We start from the raw sequence: 19,018 nt of genomic DNA on the forward strand, positions 1-19,018 counted from the left end.
TGCGTCCCGTGTCCGGCCCCCCAGTCCGCTGCGTCCCGTGTCCCCCCCAGTCGCTGGGCGGGTCCCGTGTCCCCCCCCTTCGTCGCTGCGTCCCGTGTCCCCCCCCAGTCGCTGCGTCCCGTGTCCCCCCAGTCGCTGCGTCCGTGTCCCCCCCAGTCGCTGCGTCCCGTGTCCCCCCCAGTCGCTGGCGTCCCGTGTCCCCCCAGTCGCTGCGTCCCGTGTCCCCCCCAGTCGCTGCGTCCCGTGTCCCCCCAGTCGCTGCGGTCCCGTGTCCCCCCCAGGTCGCTGCGTCCCGTGTCCCCCCCAGTCGCTGCGTCCCGTGTCCCCCCCAGTCGCTGCGTCCGTGTCCCCCCAGTCGCTGCGTCCCGTGTCCCCCCCCAGTCGCTGCGTCCGTGTCCCCCCAGTCGCTGCGTCCCGTGTCCCCCCCAGTCGCTGCGTCCCGTGTCCCCCCTCCCCAGTCGCTGCGTCCCGTGTCCCCCCCAGTCGCTGCGTCCCGTGTCCCCCCCAGTCGCTGCGTCCCGTGGTCCCCCCCAGTCGCTGCGTCCCGTGTCCCCCCCAGTCGCTGCGTCCCGTGTCCCCCCCAGTCGCTGCGTCCCGTGTCCCCCCAGTCGCTGCGTCCCGTGTCCCCCCCAGTCGCTGCGTCCCGTGTCCCCCCAGTCGCTGCGTCCGTGTCCCCCCAGTCGCTGCGTCCCGTGTCCCCCCCAGTCGCTGCGTCCCGTGTCCCCCCCCGTCGCTGCGTCCCGTGTCCCCCCCAGTCGCTGCGTCCGTGTCCCCCCAGTCGCTGCGTCCCGTGGTCCCCCCCAGTCGCTGCGTCCACGTGTCCCCCCCCAGTCCGCTGCGTCCCGTGTCCCCCCAGTCGCTGCGTCCCCGTGTCCCCCCCAGTCGCTGCTCCCGTGTCCCCCCCAGTTCGCTGCGTCCCGTGTCCCCGGGGCCCAGTCGCTGCGTCCCGTGTCCCCCCAGTCGCTGCGTCCCGTGTCCCCCCCAGTCGCTGCGTCCCGTGTCCCCCCAGTCGCTGCGTCCCGGTCCCCCCAGGGTCCGCGGTCGTCCGTCCCCCAGTCGCTGCGTCCCGTGTCCCCCCCAGTCGCTGCGTCCCGTGTCCCCCCCAGTCGCTGCGTCCCGTGTCCCCCCAGTCGCTGCGTCCCGTGTCCCCCCCAGTCGCTGCGTCCCGTGTCCCCCCCTGTCGCTGCGTCCCGTGTCCCTCCCCCCAGTCGCTGGCGTCCCGTGTCCCCCCCAGTCGCTGCGTCCCGTGTCCCCCCCAGTCGCTGCGTCCCGTGTCCCCCCAGTCGCTGCGTCCCGTGTCCCCCCCAGTCGCTGCGTCCCGTGTCCCCCCCAGTCGCTGCGTCCCGTGTCCCCCCCAGTCGCTGCGTCCCGTGTCCCCCCCAGTCGCTGCGTCCCGTGTCCCCCCCAGTCGCTGCGTCCCGTGTCCCCCCCAGTCGCTGCGTCCCGTGTCCCCCCCAGTCGCTGCGTCCCGTGTCCCCCCCAGTCGCTGCGTCCCGTGTCCCCCCCAGTCGCTGCGTCCCGTGTCCCCCCCCAGTCGCTGCGTCCCGTGTCCCCCCCAGTCGCTGCGTCCCGTGTCCCCCCCAGTCGCTGCGTCCCGTGTCCCCCCAGTCGCTGCGTCCCGTGTCCCCCCCAGTCGCTGCGTCCCGTGTCCCCCCCAGTCGCTGCGTCCCGTGTCCCCCCCAGTCGCTGCGTCCGTGTCCCCCCCAGTCGCTGCGTCCCGTGTCCCCCCAGTCGCTGCGTCCCGTGTCCCCCCCAGTCGCTGCGTCCCGTGTCCCCCCCAGTCGCTGCGTCCCGTGTCCCCCCAGTCGCTGCGTCCCGTGTCCCCCCCAGTCGCTGCGTCCCGTGTCCCCCCCAGTCGCTGCGTCCCGTGTCCCCCCCAGTCGCTGCGTCCCGTGTCCCCCCCAGTCGCTGCGTCCCGTGTCCCCCCAGTCGCTGCGTCCCGTGTCCCCCCCAGTCGCTGCGTCCCGTGTCCCCCCCCAGTCGCTGCGTCCCGTGTCCCCCCCAGTCGCTGCGTCCCGTGTCCCCCCCAGTCGCTGCGTCCCGTGTCCCCCCCAGTCGCTGCGTCCCGTGTCCCCCCCAGTCGCTGCGTCCCGTGTCCCCCCCAGTCGCTGCGTCCCGTGTCCCCCCCAGTCGCTGCGTCCCGTGTCCCCCCCAGTCGCTGCGTCCCGTGTCCCCCCCCAGTCGCTGCGTCCCGTGTCCCCCCCAGTCGCTGCGTCCCGTGTCCCCCCCAGTCGCTGCGTCCCGTGTCCCCCCCAGTCGCTGCGTCCCGTGTCCCCCCAGTCGCTGCGTCCCGTGTCCCCCCCAGTCGCTGCGTCCCGTGTCCCCCCCAGTCGCTGCGCCCCGTGTCCCCCCCAGTCGCTGCGTCCCGTGTCCCCCCCAGTCGCTGCGTCCCCGTGTCCCCCCCAGTCGCTGCGTCCCGTGTCCCCCCCAGTCGCTGCGTCCCGTGTCCCCCAGTCGCTGCGTCCCGTGTCCCCCCCAGTCGCTGCGTCCCGTGTCCCCCCCAGTCGCTGCGTCCGTGTCCCCCCCAGTCGCTGCGTCCCCGTGTCCCCCCCAGTCGCTGCGTCCCGTGTCCCCCCCAGTCGCTGCGTCCCGTGTCCCCCCCAGTCGCTGCGTCCCGTGTCCCCCCCAGTCGCTGCGTCCCCGTGTCCCCCCCAGTCGCTGCGTCCCGTGTCCCCCCCAGTCGCTGCGTCCCCGTGTCCCCCCCAGTCGCTGCGTCCCGTGTCCCCCCCAGTCGCTGCGTCCCGTGTCCCCCCAGTCGCTGCGTCCCGTGTCCCCCCAGTCGCTGCGTCCCCGTGTCCCCCCCAGTCGCTGCGTCCCGTGTCCCCCCCAGTCGCTGCGTCCCGTGTCCCCCCCAGTCGCTGCGTCCCCGTGTCCCCCCCAGTCGCTGCGTCCCGTGTCCCCCCCAGTCGCTGCGTCCCGTGTCCCCGCCCAGTCGCGCTGCGTCCCGTGTCCCCCCCAGTCGCTGCGTCCCGTGTCCCCCCCAGTCGCTGCGTCCCCGTGTCCCCCCCAGTCGCTGCGCCCGTGTCCCCCAGTCGCTGGTTCGTGTCCCCCCAGTCGCTGCGTCCCGTGTCCCCCCAGTCGCTGCGTCCCGTGTCCCCCCCAGTCGCTGCGTCCCGTGTCCCCCCCAGTCGCTGCGTCCCGTGTCCCCCCAGTCGCTGCGTCCCGTGTCCCCCCCAGTCGCTGCGTCCCGTGTCCCCCCCAGTCGCTGCGTCCCCGTGTCCCCCCCAGTCGCTGCGTCCCGTGTCCCCCCCAGTCGCTGCGTCCCGTGTCCCCCCCAGTCGCTGCGTCCCCGTGTCCCCCCCAGTCGCTGCGTCCCGTGTCCCCCCCAGTCGCTGCGTCCCGTGTCCCCCCCAGTCGCTGCGTCCCGTGTCCCCCCCAGTCGCTGCGTCCCGTGTCCCCCCCAGTCGCTGCGTCCCCGTGTCCCCCCAGTCGCTGCGTCCCGTGTCCCCCCCAGTCGCTGCGTCCCGTGTCCCCCCCAGTCGCTGCGTCCCCGTGTCCCCCCCAGTCGCTGCGTCCCGTGTCCCCCCCAGTCGCTGCGTCCCGTGTCCCCCCCAGTCGCTGCGTCCCGTGTCCCCCCCAGTCGCTGCGTCCCGTGTCCCCCCAGTCGCTGCGTCCCGTGTCCCCCCCAGTCGCTGCGTCCCGTGTCCCCCCAGTCGCTGCGTCCCGTGTCCCCCCCAGTCGCTGCGTCCCGTGTCCCCCCCAGTCGCTGCGTCCCCGTGTCCCCCCCAGTCGCTGCGTCCCCGTGTCCCCCCCAGTCGCTGCGCCCGTGTCCCCCCCAGTCGCTGCGTCCCCGTGTCCCCCCCAGTCGCTGCGTCCCGTGTCCCCCCCAGTCGCTGCGTCCCGTGTCCCCCCCAGTCGCTGCGTCCCCGTGTCCCCCCCAGTCGCTGCGTCCCGTGTCCCCCCCAGTCGCTGCGTCCCCGTGTCCCCCCCAGTCGCTGCGTCCCCGTGTCCCCCCCAGTCGCTGCGTCCCGTGTCCCCCCCAGTCGCTGCGTCCCCGTGTCCCCCCCAGTCGCTGCGTCCCGTGTCCCCCCCAGTCGCTGCGTCCCGTGTCCCCCCAGTCGCTGCGTCCCGTGTCCCCCCAGTCGCTGCGTCCCGTGTCCCCCCCAGTCGCTGCGCCCCGTGTCCCCCCCAGTCGCTGCGTCCCCGTGTCCCCCCCAGTCGCTGCGTCCCGTGTCCCCCCCAGTCGCTGCGCCCCGTGTCCCCCCCCAGTCGCTGCGCCCCGTGTCCCCCCCAGTCGCTGCGCCCGTGTCCCCCCCAGTCGCTGCGCCCCGTGTCCCCCCCAGTCGCTGCGCCCCGTGTCCCCCCCAGTCGCTGCGCCCCGTGTCCCCCCCAGTCGCTGCGCCCCGTGTCCCCCCCAGTCGCTGCGCCCCGTGTCCCCCCCAGTCGCTGCGCCCCGTGTCCCCCCCAGTCGCTGCGCCCCGTGTCCCCCCCAGTCGCTGCGCCCCGTGTCCCCCCAGTCGCTGCGCCCCGTGTCCCCCCCAGTCGCTGCGCCCCGTGTCCCCCCCAGTCGCTGCGCCCCGTGTCCCCCCCAGTCGCTGCGCCCCGTGTCCCCCCCAGTCGCTGCGCCCGTGTCCCCCCCAGTCCGCTGCGCCCCGTGTCCCCCCCAGTCGCTGCGCCCGTGTCCCCCCAGTCGCTGCGCCCCGTGTCCCCCCCAGTCGCTGCGCCCCGTGTCCCCCCCAGTCGCTGCGCCCCGTGTCCCCCCCAGTCGCTGCGCCCCGTGTCCCCCCCAGTCGCTGCGCCCCGTGTCCCCCCCAGTCGCTGCGCCCCGTGTCCCCCCCAGTCGCTGCGCCCCGTGTCCCCCCCAGTCGCTGCGCCCCGTGTCCCCCCCAGTCGCTGCGCCCCGTGTCCCCCCCAGTCGCTGCGTCCCCGTGTCCCCCCCAGTCGCTGCGCCCCGTGTCCCCCCCAGTCGCTGCGCCCCGTGTCCCCCCCAGTCGCTGCGCCCCGTGTCCCCCCCAGTCGCTGCGCCCGTGTCCCCCCCAGTCGCTGCGCCCCGTGTCCCCCCCAGTCGCTGCGCCCCGTGTCCCCCCCAGTCGCTGCGCCCCGTGTCCCCCCCAGTCGCTGCGCCCCGTGTCCCCCCCAGTCGCTGCGCCCCGTGTCCCCCCCAGTCGCTGCGCCCCGTGTCCCCCCCAGTCGCTGCGCCCCGTGTCCCCCCCAGTCGCTGCGCCCCGTGTCCCCCCCAGTCGCTGCGCCCCGTGTCCCCCCCAGTCGCTGCGCCCCGTGTCCCCCCCAGTCGCTGCGCCCCGTGTCCCCCCCAGTCGCTGCGCCCCGTGTCCCCCCCAGTCGCTGCGCCCCGTGTCCCCCCCAGTCGCTGCGCCCCGTGTCCCCCCCAGTCGCTGCGCCCCGTGTCCCCCCCAGTCGCTGCGCCCCGTGTCCCCCCCAGTCGCTGCGCCCCGTGTCCCCCAGTCGCTGCGCCCGTGTCCCCCCAGTCGCTGCGCCCCGTGTCCCCCCCCAGTCGCTGCGCCCCGTGTCCCCCCCAGTCGCTGCGCCCCGTGTCCCCCCCAGTCGCTGCGCCCCGTGTCCCCCCCAGTCGCTGCGCCCCGTGTCCCCCCCCAGTCGCTGCGCCCCGTGTCCCCCCAGTCGCTGCGCCCCGTGTCCCCCCCAGTCGCTGCGCCCCGTGTCCCCCCCAGTCGCTGCGCCCCGTGTCCCCCCCAGTCGCTGCGCCCCGTGTCCCCCCCAGTCGCTGCGCCCCGTGTCCCCCCCAGTCGCTGCGCCCCGTGTCCCCCCCAGTCGCTGCGCCCCGTGTCCCCCCCAGTCGCTGCGCCCCGTGTCCCCCCCAGTCGCTGCGCCCCGTGTCCCCCCCAGTCGCTGCGCCCCGTGTCCCCCCCAGTCGCTGCGCCCCGTGTCCCCCCCAGTCGCTGCGCCCCGTGTCCCCCCCAGTCGCTGCGCCCCGTGTCCCCCCCAGTCGCTGCGCCCCGTGTCCCCCCCCAGTCGCTGCGCCCCGTGTCCCCCCAGTCGCTGCGCCCCGTGTCCCCCCAGTCGCTGCGCCCCGTGTCCCCCCCAGTCGCTGCGCCCCGTGTCCCCCCCAGTCGCTGCGCCCCGTGTCCCCCCCAGTCGCTGCGCCCCGTGTCCCCCCCAGTCGCTGCGCCCCGTGTCCCCCCCAGTCGCTGCGCCCGTGTCCCCCCAGTCGCTGCGCCCCGTGTCCCCCCCAGTCGCTGCGCCCCGTGTCCCCCCCAGTCGCTGCGCCCGTGTCCCCCCCAGTCGCTGCGCCCCGTGTCCCCCCCAGTCGCTGCGCCCCGTGTCCCCCCCAGTCGCTGCGCCCCGTGTCCCCCCCAGTCGCTGCGCCCCGTGTCCCCCCCAGTCGCTGCGCCCCGTGTCCCCCCCAGTCGCTGCGCCCCGTGTCCCCCCCAGTCGCTGCGCCCCGTGTCCCCCCCAGTCGCTGCGCCCCGTGTCCCCCCCAGTCGCTGCGCCCCGTGTCCCCCCCAGTCGCTGCGGCCCCGTGTCCCCCCCAGTCGCTGCGCCCCGTGTCCCCCCCAGTCGCTGCGCCCCGTGTCCCCCCCAGTCGCTGCGCCCCGTGTCCCCCCCAGTCGCTGCGCCCCGTGTCCCCCCCAGTCGCTGCGCCCCGTGTCCCCCCCAGTCGCTGCGCCCCGTGTCCCCCCCAGTCGCTGCGCCCCGTGTCCCCCCCAGTCGCTGCGCCCGTGTCCCCCCAGTCGCTGCGCCCCGTGTCCCCCCCAGTCGCTGCGCCCCGTGTCCCCCCCAGTCGCTGCGCCCCGTGTCCCCCCCAGTCGCTGCGCCCCGTGTCCCCCCAGTCGCTGCGCCCGTGTCCCCCCCAGTCGCTGCGCCCCGTGTCCCCCCCAGTCGCTGCGCCCCGTGTCCCCCCCAGTCGCTGCGCCCCGTGTCCCCCCCAGTCGCTGCGCCCCGTGTCCCCCCCAGTCGCTGCGCCCCGTGTCCCCCCCAGTCGCTGCGCCCCGTGTCCCCCCCAGTCGCTGCGCCCCGTGTCCCCCCCAGTCGCTGCGCCCGTGTCCCCCCCAGTCGCTGCGCCCCGTGTCCCCCCAGTCGCTGCGCCCCGTGTCCCCCCCAGTCGCTGCGCCCCGTGTCCCCCCCAGTCGCTGCGCCCCGTGTCCCCCCCAGTCGCTGCGCCCCGTGTCCCCCCCAGTCGCTGCGCCCCGTGTCCCCCCCAGTCGCTGCGCCCGTGTCCCCCCCAGTCGCTGCGCCCCGTGTCCCCCCCAGTCGCTGCGCCCCGTGTCCCCCCCAGTCGCTGCGCCCCGTGTCCCCCCAGTCGCTGCGCCCGTGTCCCCCCCAGTCGCTGCGCCCCGTGTCCCCCCCAGTCGCTGCGCCCCGTGTCCCCCCCAGTCGCTGCGCCCCGTGTCCCCCCCAGTCGCTGCGCCCCGTGTCCCCCCCAGTCGCTGCGCCCCGTGTCCCCCCCAGTCGCTGCGCCCCGTGTCCCCCCCCAGTCGCTGCGCCCCGTGTCCCCCCCAGTCGCTGCGCCCCGTGTCCCCCCCAGTCGCTGCGCCCCGTGTCCCCCCCAGTCGCTGCGCCCGTGTCCCCCCCAGTCGCTGCGCCCCGTGTCCCCCCCAGTCGCTGCGCCCCGTGTCCCCCCCAGTCGCTGCGCCCCGTGTCCCCCCCAGTCGCTGCGCCCCGTGTCCCCCCCAGTCGCTGCGCCCCGTGTCCCCCCCAGTCGCTGCGCCCGTGTCCCCCCCAGTCGCTGCGCCCCGTGTCCCCCCCAGTCGCTGCGCCCCGTGTCCCCCCCAGTCGCTGCGCCCGTGTCCCCCCCAGTCGCTGCGCCCCGTGTCCCCCCCAGTCGCTGCGCCCCGTGTCCCCCCCAGTCGCTGCGCCCCGTGTCCCCCCCAGTCGCTGCGCCCCGTGTCCCCCCCAGTCGCTGCGCCCCGTGTCCCCCCCAGTCGCTGCGCCCCGTGTCCCCCCCAGTCGCTGCGCCCGTGTCCCCCCCAGTCGCTGCGCCCCGTGTCCCCCCCAGTCGCTGCGCCCCGTGTCCCCCCCAGTCGCTGCGCCCCGTGTCCCCCCCAGTCGCTGCGCCCCGTGTCCCCCCCAGTCGCTGCGCCCCGTGTCCCCCCCAGTCGCTGCGCCCGTGTCCCCCCAGTCGCTGCGCCCCGTGTCCCCCCCAGTCGCTGCGCCCGTGTCCCCCCCAGTCGCTGCGCCCCGTGTCCCCCCCAGTCGCTGCGCCCCGTGTCCCCCCCAGTCGCTGCGCCCCGTGTCCCCCCCAGTCGCTGCGCCCCGTGTCCCCCCCAGTCGCTGCGCCCCGTGTCCCCCCCAGTCGCTGCGCCCCGTGTCCCCCCCAGTCGCTGCGCCCCGTGTCCCCCCCAGTCGCTGCGCCCCGTGTCCCCCCCAGTCGCTGCGCCCCGTGTCCCCCCCAGTCGCTGCGCCCCGTGTCCCCCCCAGTCGCTGCGCCCCGTGTCCCCCCCAGTCGCTGCGCCCCGTGTCCCCCCCAGTCGCTGCGCCCCGTGTCCCCCCCAGTCGCTGCGCCCCGTGTCCCCCCCAGTCGCTGCGCCCCCGTGTCCCCCCCAGTCGCTGCGCCCCGTGTCCCCCCCAGTCGCTGCGCCCCGTGTCCCCCCCAGTCGCTGCGCCCCGTGTCCCCCCCAGTCGCTGCGCCCCGTGTCCCCCCCAGTCGCTGCGCCCCGTGTCCCCCCCAGTCGCTGCGCCCCGTGTCCCCCCCAGTCGCTGCGCCCCGTGTCCCCCCCAGTCGCTGCGCCCCGTGTCCCCCCCAGTCGCTGCGCCCCGTGTCCCCCCCAGTCGCTGCGCCCCGTGTCCCCCCCAGTCGCTGCGCCCCGTGTCCCCCCCAGTCGCTGCGCCCCGTGTCCCCCCCAGTCGCTGCGCCCCGTGTCCCCCCCAGTCGCTGCGCCCCGTGTCCCCCCCAGTCGCTGCGCCCCGTGTCCCCCCCAGTCGCTGCGCCCCGTGTCCCCCCCAGTCGCTGCGCCCCGTGTCCCCCCCAGTCGCTGCGCCCCGTGTCCCCCCCAGTCGCTGCGCCCCGTGTCCCCCCCAGTCGCTGCGCCCCGTGTCCCCCCCCAGTCGCTGCGCCCCGTGTCCCCCCCAGTCGCTGCGCCCCGTGTCCCCCCAGTCGCTGCGCCCCGTGTCCCCCCCAGTCGCTGCGCCCCGTGTCCCCCCCAGTCGCTGCGCCCCGTGTCCCCCCCAGTCGCTGCGCCCCGTGTCCCCCCCAGTCGCTGCGCCCCGTGTCCCCCCCAGTCGCTGCGCCCCGTGTCCCCCCCAGTCGCTGCGCCCCGTGTCCCCCCCAGTCGCTGCGCCCCGTGTCCCCCCCAGTCGCTGCGCCCCGTGTCCCCCCCAGTCGCTGCGCCCCGTGTCCCCCCCAGTCGCTGCGCCCCGTGTCCCCCCCAGTCGCTGCGCCCCGTGTCCCCCCCAGTCGCTGCGCCCCGTGTCCCCCCCAGTCGCTGCGCCCCGTGTCCCCCCCAGTCGCTGCGCCCCGTGTCCCCCCCAGTCGCTGCGCCCCGTGTCCCCCCCAGTCGCTGCGCCCCGTGTCCCCCCCAGTCGCTGCGCCCCGTGTCCCCCCCAGTCGCTGCGCCCCGTGTCCCCCCCAGTCGCTGCGCCCCGTGTCCCCCCCAGTCGCTGCGCCCCGTGTCCCCCCCAGTCGCTGCGCCCCGTGTCCCCCCCAGTCGCTGCGCCCCGTGTCCCCCCCAGTCGCTGCGCCCCGTGTCCCCCCCAGTCGCTGCGCCCCGTGTCCCCCCCAGTCGCTGCGCCCCGTGTCCCCCCCAGTCGCTGCGCCCCGTGTCCCCCCCAGTCGCTGCGCCCCGTGTCCCCCCCAGTCGCTGCGCCCCGTGTCCCCCCCAGTCGCTGCGCCCCGTGTCCCCCCCAGTCGCTGCGCCCCGTGTCCCCCCCAGTCGCTGCGCCCCGTGTCCCCCCCAGTCGCTGCGCCCCGTGTCCCCCCCAGTCGCTGCGCCCCGTGTCCCCCCCAGTCGCTGCGCCCCGTGTCCCCCCCAGTCGCTGCGCCCCGTGTCCCCCCCAGTCGCTGCGCCCCGTGTCCCCCCCAGTCGCTGCGCCCCGTGTCCCCCCCAGTCGCTGCGCCCCGTGTCCCCCCCAGTCGCTGCGCCCCGTGTCCCCCCCAGTCGCTGCGCCCCGTGTCCCCCCCAGTCGCTGCGCCCCGTGTCCCCCCCAGTCGCTGCGCCCCGTGTCCCCCCCAGTCGCTGCGCCCCGTGTCCCCCCCAGTCGCTGCGCCCCGTGTCCCCCCCAGTCGCTGCGCCCCGTGTCCCCCCCAGTCGCTGCGCCCCGTGTCCCCCCCAGTCGCTGCGCCCCGTGTCCCCCCCAGTCGCTGCGCCCCGTGTCCCCCCCAGTCGCTGCGCCCCGTGTCCCCCCCAGTCGCTGCGCCCCGTGTCCCCCCCAGTCGCTGCGCCCCGTGTCCCCCCCAGTCGCTGCGCCCCGTGTCCCCCCCAGTCGCTGCGCCCCGTGTCCCCCCCAGTCGCTGCGCCCCGTGTCCCCCCCAGTCGCTGCGCCCCGTGTCCCCCCCAGTCGCTGCGCCCCGTGTCCCCCCCAGTCGCTGCGCCCCGTGTCCCCCCCAGTCGCTGCGCCCCGTGTCCCCCCCAGTCGCTGCGCCCCGTGTCCCCCCCAGTCGCTGCGCCCCGTGTCCCCCCCAGTCGCTGCGCCCCGTGTCCCCCCCAGTCGCTGCGCCCCGTGTCCCCCCCAGTCGCTGCGCCCCGTGTCCCCCCCAGTCGCTGCGCCCCGTGTCCCCCCCAGTCGCTGCGCCCCGTGTCCCCCCCAGTCGCTGCGCCCCGTGTCCCCCCCAGTCGCTGCGCCCCGTGTCCCCCCCAGTCGCTGCGCCCCGTGTCCCCCCCAGTCGCTGCGCCCCGTGTCCCCCCCAGTCGCTGCGCCCCGTGTCCCCCCCAGTCGCTGCGCCCCGTGTCCCCCCCAGTCGCTGCGCCCCGTGTCCCCCCCAGTCGCTGCGCCCCGTGTCCCCCCCAGTCGCTGCGCCCCGTGTCCCCCCCAGTCGCTGCGCCCCGTGTCCCCCCCAGTCGCTGCGCCCCGTGTCCCCCCCAGTCGCTGCGCCCCGTGTCCCCCCCAGTCGCTGCGCCCCGTGTCCCCCCCAGTCGCTGCGCCCCGTGTCCCCCCCAGTCGCTGCGCCCCGTGTCCCCCCCAGTCGCTGCGCCCCGTGTCCCCCCCAGTCGCTGCGCCCCGTGTCCCCCCCAGTCGCTGCGCCCCGTGTCCCCCCCAGTCGCTGCGCCCCGTGTCCCCCCCAGTCGCTGCGCCCCGTGTCCCCCCCAGTCGCTGCGCCCCGTGTCCCCCCCAGTCGCTGCGCCCCGTGTCCCCCCCAGTCGCTGCGCCCCGTGTCCCCCCCAGTCGCTGCGCCCCGTGTCCCCCCCAGTCGCTGCGCCCCGTGTCCCCCCCAGTCGCTGCGCCCCGTGTCCCCCCCAGTCGCTGCGCCCCGTGTCCCCCCCAGTCGCTGCGCCCCGTGTCCCCCCCAGTCGCTGCGCCCCGTGTCCCCCCCAGTCGCTGCGCCCCGTGTCCCCCCAGTCGCTGCGCCCCGTGTCCCCCCCAGTCGCTGCGCCCCGTGTCCCCCCCAGTCGCTGCGCCCCGTGTCCCCCCCAGTCGCTGCGCCCCGTGTCCCCCCCAGTCGCTGCGCCCCGTGTCCCCCCCAGTCGCTGCGCCCCGTGTCCCCCCCAGTCGCTGCGCCCCGTGTCCCCCCCAGTCGCTGCGCCCCGTGTCCCCCCCAGTCGCTGCGCCCCGTGTCCCCCCCAGTCGCTGCGCCCCGTGTCCCCCCCAGTCGCTGCGCCCCGTGTCCCCCCCAGTCGCTGCGCCCCGTGTCCCCCCCAGTCGCTGCGCCCCGTGTCCCCCCCAGTCGCTGCGCCCCGTGTCCCCCCCAGTCGCTGCGCCCCGTGTCCCCCCCAGTCGCTGCGCCCCGTGTCCCCCCCAGTCGCTGCGCCCCGTGTCCCCCCCAGTCGCTGCGCCCCGTGTCCCCCCCAGTCGCTGCGCCCCGTGTCCCCCCCAGTCGCTGCGCCCCGTGTCCCCCCCAGTCGCTGCGCCCCGTGTCCCCCCCAGTCGCTGCGCCCCGTGTCCCCCCCAGTCGCTGCGCCCCGTGTCCCCCCCAGTCGCTGCGCCCCGTGTCCCCCCCAGTCGCTGCGCCCCGTGTCCCCCCCAGTCGCTGCGCCCCGTGTCCCCCCCAGTCGCTGCGCCCCGTGTCCCCCCCAGTCGCTGCGCCCCGTGTCCCCCCCAGTCGCTGCGCCCCGTGTCCCCCCCAGTCGCTGCGCCCCGTGTCCCCCCCAGTCGCTGCGCCCCGTGTCCCCCCCAGTCGCTGCGCCCCGTGTCCCCCCCAGTCGCTGCGCCCCGTGTCCCCCCCAGTCGCTGCGCCCCGTGTCCCCCCCAGTCGCTGCGCCCCGTGTCCCCCCCAGTCGCTGCGCCCCGTGTCCCCCCCAGTCGCTGCGCCCCGTGTCCCCCCCAGTCGCTGCGCCCCGTGTCCCCCCCAGTCGCTGCGCCCCGTGTCCCCCCCAGTCGCTGCGCCCCGTGTCCCCCCCAGTCGCTGCGCCCCGTGTCCCCCCAGTCGCTGCGCCCCGTGTCCCCCCCAGTCGCTGCGCCCCGTGTCCCCCCCAGTCGCTGCGCCCCGTGTCCCCCCCAGTCGCTGCGCCCCGTGTCCCCCCCAGTCGCTGCGCCCCGTGTCCCCCCCAGTCGCTGCGCCCCGTGTCCCCCCCAGTCGCTGCGCCCCGTGTCCCCCCCAGTCGCTGCGCCCCGTGTCCCCCCCAGTCGCTGCGCCCCGTGTCCCCCCCAGTCGCTGCGCCCCGTGTCCCCCCCAGTCGCTGCGCCCCGTGTCCCCCCCAGTCGCTGCGCCCCGTGTCCCCCCCAGTCGCTGCGCCCCGTGTCCCCCCCAGTCGCTGCGCCCCGTGTCCCCCCCAGTCGCTGCGCCCCGTGTCCCCCCCAGTCGCTGCGCCCCGTGTCCCCCCCAGTCGCTGCGCCCCGTGTCCCCCCCAGTCGCTGCGCCCCGTGTCCCCCCCAGTCGCTGCGCCCCGTGTCCCCCCCAGTCGCTGCGCCCCGTGTCCCCCCCAGTCGCTGCGCCCCGTGTCCCCCCCAGTCGCTGCGCCCCGTGTCCCCCCCAGTCGCTGCGCCCCGTGTCCCCCCCAGTCGCTGCGCCCCGTGTCCCCCCCAGTCGCTGCGCCCCGTGTCCCCCCCAGTCGCTGCGCCCCGTGTCCCCCCCAGTCGCTGCGCCCCGTGTCCCCCCCAGTCGCTGCGCCCCGTGTCCCCCCCAGTCGCTGCGCCCCGTGTCCCCCCCAGTCGCTGCGCCCCGTGTCCCCCCCAGTCGCTGCGCCCCGTGTCCCCCCCAGTCGCTGCGCCCCGTGTCCCCCCCAGTCGCTGCGCCCCGTGTCCCCCCCAGTCGCTGCGCCCCGTGTCCCCCCCAGTCGCTGCGCCCCGTGTCCCCCCCAGTCGCTGCGCCCCGTGTCCCCCCCAGTCGCTGCGCCCCGTGTCCCCCCCAGTCGCTGCGCCCCGTGTCCCCCCCAGTCGCTGCGCCCCGTGTCCCCCCCAGTCGCTGCGCCCCGTGTCCCCCCCAGTCGCTGCGCCCCGTGTCCCCCCCAGTCGCTGCGCCCCGTGTCCCCCCCAGTCGCTGCGCCCCGTGTCCCCCCCAGTCGCTGCGCCCCGTGTCCCCCCCAGTCGCTGCGCCCCGTGTCCCCCCCAGTCGCTGCGCCCCGTGTCCCCCCCAGTCGCTGCGCCCCGTGTCCCCCCCAGTCGCTGCGCCCCGTGTCCCCCCCAGTCGCTGCGCCCCGTGTCCCCCCCAGTCGCTGCGCCCCGTGTCCCCCCCAGTCGCTGCGCCCCGTGTCCCCCCCAGTCGCTGCGCCCCGTGTCCCCCCCAGTCGCTGCGCCCCGTGTCCCCCCCAGTCGCTGCGCCCCGTGTCCCCCCCAGTCGCTGCGCCCCGTGTCCCCCCCAGTCGCTGCGCCCCGTGTCCCCCCCAGTCGCTGCGCCCCGTGTCCCCCCAGTCGCTGCGCCCCGTGTCCCCCCCAGTCGCTGCGCCCCGTGTCCCCCCCAGTCGCTGCGCCCCGTGTCCCCCCCAGTCGCTGCGCCCCGTGTCCCCCCCAGTCGCTGCGCCCCGTGTCCCCCCCAGTCGCTGCGCCCCGTGTCCCCCCCAGTCGCTGCGCCCCGTGTCCCCCCCAGTCGCTGCGCCCCGTGTCCCCCCCAGTCGCTGCGCCCCGTGTCCCCCCCAGTCGCTGCGCCCCGTGTCCCCCCCAGTCGCTGCGCCCCGTGTCCCCCCCAGTCGCTGCGCCCCGTGTCCCCCCCAGTCGCTGCGCCCCGTGTCCCCCCCAGTCGCTGCGCCCCGTGTCCCCCCCAGTCGCTGCGCCCCGTGTCCCCCCCAGTCGCTGCGCCCCGTGTCCCCCCCAGTCGCTGCGCCCCGTGTCCCCCCCAGTCGCTGCGCCCCGTGTCCCCCCCAGTCGCTGCGCCCCGTGTCCCCCCCAGTCGCTGCGCCCCGTGTCCCCCCCAGTCGCTGCGCCCCGTGTCCCCCCCAGTCGCTGCGCCCCGTGTCCCCCCCAGTCGCTGCGCCCCGTGTCCCCCCCAGTCGCTGCGCCCCGTGTCCCCCCCAGTCGCTGCGCCCCGTGTCCCCCCCAGTCGCTGCGCCCCGTGTCCCCCCCAGTCGCTGCGCCCCGTGTCCCCCCCAGTCGCTGCGCCCCGTGTCCCCCCCAGTCGCTGCGCCCCGTGTCCCCCCCAGTCGCTGCGCCCCGTGTCCCCCCCAGTCGCTGCGCCCCGTGTCCCCCCCAGTCGCTGCGCCCCGTGTCCCCCCCAGTCGCTGCGCCCCGTGTCCCCCCCAGTCGCTGCGCCCCGTGTCCCCCCCAGTCGCTGCGCCCCGTGTCCCCCCCAGTCGCTGCGCCCCGTGTCCCCCCCAGTCGCTGCGCCCCGTGTCCCCCCCAGTCGCTGCGCCCCGTGTCCCCCCCAGTCGCTGCGCCCCGTGTCCCCCCCAGTCGCTGCGCCCCGTGTCCCCCCCAGTCGCTGCGCCCCGTGTCCCCCCCAGTCGCTGCGCCCCGTGTCCCCCCCAGTCGCTGCGCCCCGTGTCCCCCCCAGTCGCTGCGCCCCGTGTCCCCCCCAGTCGCTGCGCCCCGTGTCCCCCCCAGTCGCTGCGCCCCGTGTCCCCCCCAGTCGCTGCGCCCCGTGTCCCCCCCAGTCGCTGCGCCCCGTGTCCCCCCCAGTCGCTGCGCCCCGTGTCCCCCCCAGTCGCTGCGCCCCGTGTCCCCCCCAGTCGCTGCGCCCCGTGTCCCCCCCAGTCGCTGCGCCCCGTGTCCCCCCCAGTCGCTGCGCCCCGTGTCCCCCCCAGTCGCTGCGCCCCGTGTCCCCCCCAGTCGCTGCGCCCCGTGTCCCCCCCAGTCGCTGCGCCCCGTGTCCCCCCCAGTCGCTGCGCCCCGTGTCCCCCCCAGTCGCTGCGCCCCGTGTCCCCCCCAGTCGCTGCGCCCCGTGTCCCCCCCAGTCGCTGCGCCCCGTGTCCCCCCCAGTCGCTGCGCCCCGTGTCCCCCCCAGTCGCTGCGCCCCGTGTCCCCCCCAGTCGCTGCGCCCCGTGTCCCCCCCAGTCGCTGCGCCCCGTGTCCCCCCCAGTCGCTGCGCCCCGTGTCCCCCCCAGTCGCTGCGCCCCGTGTCCCCCCCAGTCGCTGCGCCCCGTGTCCCCCCCAGTCGCTGCGCCCCGTGTCCCCCCCAGTCGCTGCGCCCCGTGTCCCCCCCAGTCGCTGCGCCCCGTGTCCCCCCCAGTCGCTGCGCCCCGTGTCCCCCCCAGTCGCTGCGCCCCGTGTCCCCCCCAGTCGCTGCGCCCCGTGTCCCCCCCAGTCGCTGCGCCCCGTGTCCCCCCCAGTCGCTGCGCCCCGTGTCCCCCCCAGTCGCTGCGCCCCGTGTCCCCCCCAGTCGCTGCGCCCCGTGTCCCCCCCAGTCGCTGCGCCCCGTGTCCCCCCCAGTCGCTGCGCCCCGTGTCCCCCCCAGTCGCTGCGCCCCGTGTCCCCCCCAGTCGCTGCGCCCCGTGTCCCCCCCAGTCGCTGCGCCCCGTGTCCCCCCCAGTCGCTGCGCCCCGTGTCCCCCCCAGTCGCTGCGCCCCGTGTCCCCCCCAGTCGCTGCGCCCCGTGTCCCCCCCAGTCGCTGCGCCCCGTGTCCCCCCCAGTCGCTGCGCCCCGTGTCCCCCCCAGTCGCTGCGCCCCGTGTCCCCCCCAGTCGCTGCGCCCCGTGTCCCCCCCAGTCGCTGCGCCCCGTGTCCCCCCCAGTCGCTGCGCCCCGTGTCCCCCCCAGTCGCTGCGCCCCGTGTCCCCCCCAGTCGCTGCGCCCCGTGTCCCCCCCAGTCGCTGCGCCCCGTGTCCCCCCCAGTCGCTGCGCCCCGTGTCCCCCCCAGTCGCTGCGCCCCGTGTCCCCCCCAGTCGCTGCGCCCCGTGTCCCCCCCAGTCGCTGCGCCCCGTGTCCCCCCCAGTCGCTGCGCCCCGTGTCCCCCCCAGTCGCTGCGCCCCGTGTCCCCCCCAGTCGCTGCGCCCCGTGTCCCCCCCAGTCGCTGCGCCCCGTGTCCCCCCCAGTCGCTGCGCCCCGTGTCCCCCCCAGTCGCTGCGCCCCGTGTCCCCCCCAGTCGCTGCGCCCCGTGTCCCCCCCAGTCGCTGCGCCCCGTGTCCCCCCCAGTCGCTGCGCCCCGTGTCCCCCCCAGTCGCTGCGCCCCGTGTCCCCCCCAGTCGCTGCGCCCCGTGTCCCCCCCAGTCGCTGCGCCCCGTGTCCCCCCCAGTCGCTGCGCCCCGTGTCCCCCCCAGTCGCTGCGCCCCGTGTCCCCCCCAGTCGCTGCGCCCCGTGTCCCCCCCAGTCGCTGCGCCCCGTGTCCCCCCCAGTCGCTGCGCCCCGTGTCCCCCCCAGTCGCTGCGCCCCGTGTCCCCCCCAGTCGCTGCGCCCCGTGTCCCCCCCAGTCGCTGCGCCCCGTGTCCCCCCCAGTCGCTGCGCCCCGTGTCCCCCCCAGTCGCTGCGCCCCGTGTCCCCCCCAGTCGCTGCGCCCCGTGTCCCCCCCAGTCGCTGCGCCCCGTGTCCCCCCCAGTCGCTGCGCCCCGTGTCCCCCCCAGTCGCTGCGCCCCGTGTCCCCCCCAGTCGCTGCGCCCCGTGTCCCCCCCAGTCGCTGCGCCCCGTGTCCCCCCCAGTCGCTGCGCCCCGTGTCCCCCCCAGTCGCTGCGCCCCGTGTCCCCCCCAGTCGCTGCGCCCCGTGTCCCCCCCAGTCGCTGCGCCCCGTGTCCCCCCCAGTCGCTGCGCCCCGTGTCCCCCCCAGTCGCTGCGCCCCGTGTCCCCCCCAGTCGCTGCGCCCCGTGTCCCCCCCAGTCGCTGCGCCCCGTGTCCCCCCCAGTCGCTGCGCCCCGTGTCCCCCCCAGTCGCTGCGCCCCGTGTCCCCCCCAGTCGCTGCGCCCCGTGTCCCCCCCAGTCGCTGCGCCCCGTGTCCCCCCCAGTCGCTGCGCCCCGTGTCCCCCCCAGTCGCTGCGCCCCGTGTCCCCCCCAGTCGCTGCGCCCCGTGTCCCCCCCAGTCGCTGCGCCCCGTGTCCCCCCCAGTCGCTGCGCCCCGTGTCCCCCCCAGTCGCTGCGCCCCGTGTCCCCCCCAGTCGCTGCGCCCCGTGTCCCCCCCAGTCGCTGCGCCCCGTGTCCCCCCCAGTCGCTGCGCCCCGTGTCCCCCCCAGTCGCTGCGCCCCGTGTCCCCCCCAGTCGCTGCGCCCCGTGTCCCCCCCAGTCGCTGCGCCCCGTGTCCCCCCCAGTCGCTGCGCCCCGTGTCCCCCCCAGTCGCTGCGCCCCGTGTCCCCCCCAGTCGCTGCGCCCCGTGTCCCCCCCAGTCGCTGCGCCCCGTGTCCCCCCCAGTCGCTGCGCCCCGTGTCCCCCCCAGTCGCTGCGCCCCGTGTCCCCCCCAGTCGCTGCGCCCCGTGTCCCCCCCAGTCGCTGCGCCCCGTGTCCCCCCCAGTCGCTGCGCCCCGTGTCCCCCCCAGTCGCTGCGCCCCGTGTCCCCCCCAGTCGCTGCGCCCCGTGTCCCCCCCAGTCGCTGCGCCCCGTGTCCCCCCCAGTCGCTGCGCCCCGTGTCCCCCCCAGTCGCTGCGCCCCGTGTCCCCCCCAGTCGCTGCGCCCCGTGTCCCCCCCAGTCGCTGCGCCCCGTGTCCCCCCCAGTCGCTGCGCCCCGTGTCCCCCCCAGTCGCTGCGCCCCGTGTCCCCCCCAGTCGCTGCGCCCCGTGTCCCCCCCAGTCGCTGCGCCCCGTGTCCCCCCCAGTCGCTGCGCCCCGTGTCCCCCCCAGTCGCTGCGCCCCGTGTCCCCCCCAGTCGCTGCGCCCCGTGTCCCCCCCAGTCGCTGCGCCCCGTGTCCCCCCCAGTCGCTGCGCCCCGTGTCCCCCCCAGTCGCTGCGCCCCGTGTCCCCCCCAGTCGCTGCGCCCCGTGTCCCCCCCAGTCGCTGCGCCCCGTGTCCCCCCCAGTCGCTGCGCCCCGTGTCCCCCCCAGTCGCTGCGCCCCGTGTCCCCCCCAGTCGCTGCGCCCCGTGTCCCCCCCAGTCGCTGCGCCCCGTGTCCCCCCCAGTCGCTGCGCCCCGTGTCCCCCCCAGTCGCTGCGCCCCGTGTCCCCCCCAGTCGCTGCGCCCCGTGTCCCCCCCAGTCGCTGCGCCCCGTGTCCCCCCCAGTCGCTGCGCCCCGTGTCCCCCCCAGTCGCTGCGCCCCGTGTCCCCCCCAGTCGCTGCGCCCCGTGTCCCCCCCAGTCGCTGCGCCCCGTGTCCCCCCCAGTCGCTGCGCCCCGTGTCCCCCCCAGTCGCTGCGCCCCGTGTCCCCCCCAGTCGCTGCGCCCCGTGTCCCCCCCAGTCGCTGCGCCCCGTGTCCCCCCCAGTCGCTGCGCCCCGTGTCCCCCCCAGTCGCTGCGCCCCGTGTCCCCCCCAGTCGCTGCGCCCCGTGTCCCCCCCAGTCGCTGCGCCCCGTGTCCCCCCCAGTCGCTGCGCCCCGTGTCCCCCCCAGTCGCTGCGCCCCGTGTCCCCCCCAGTCGCTGCGCCCCGTGTCCCCCCCAGTCGCTGCGCCCCGTGTCCCCCCCAGTCGCTGCGCCCCGTGTCCCCCCCAGTCGCTGCGCCCCGTGTCCCCCCCAGTCGCTGCGCCCCGTGTCCCCCCCAGTCGCTGCGCCCCGTGTCCCCCCCAGTCGCTGCGCCC

Source organism: Stegostoma tigrinum, unplaced genomic scaffold, assembly GCF_030684315.1.
Source record: "Stegostoma tigrinum isolate sSteTig4 unplaced genomic scaffold, sSteTig4.hap1 scaffold_277, whole genome shotgun sequence".
NCBI lineage: Eukaryota > Metazoa > Chordata > Chondrichthyes > Orectolobiformes > Stegostomatidae > Stegostoma > Stegostoma tigrinum.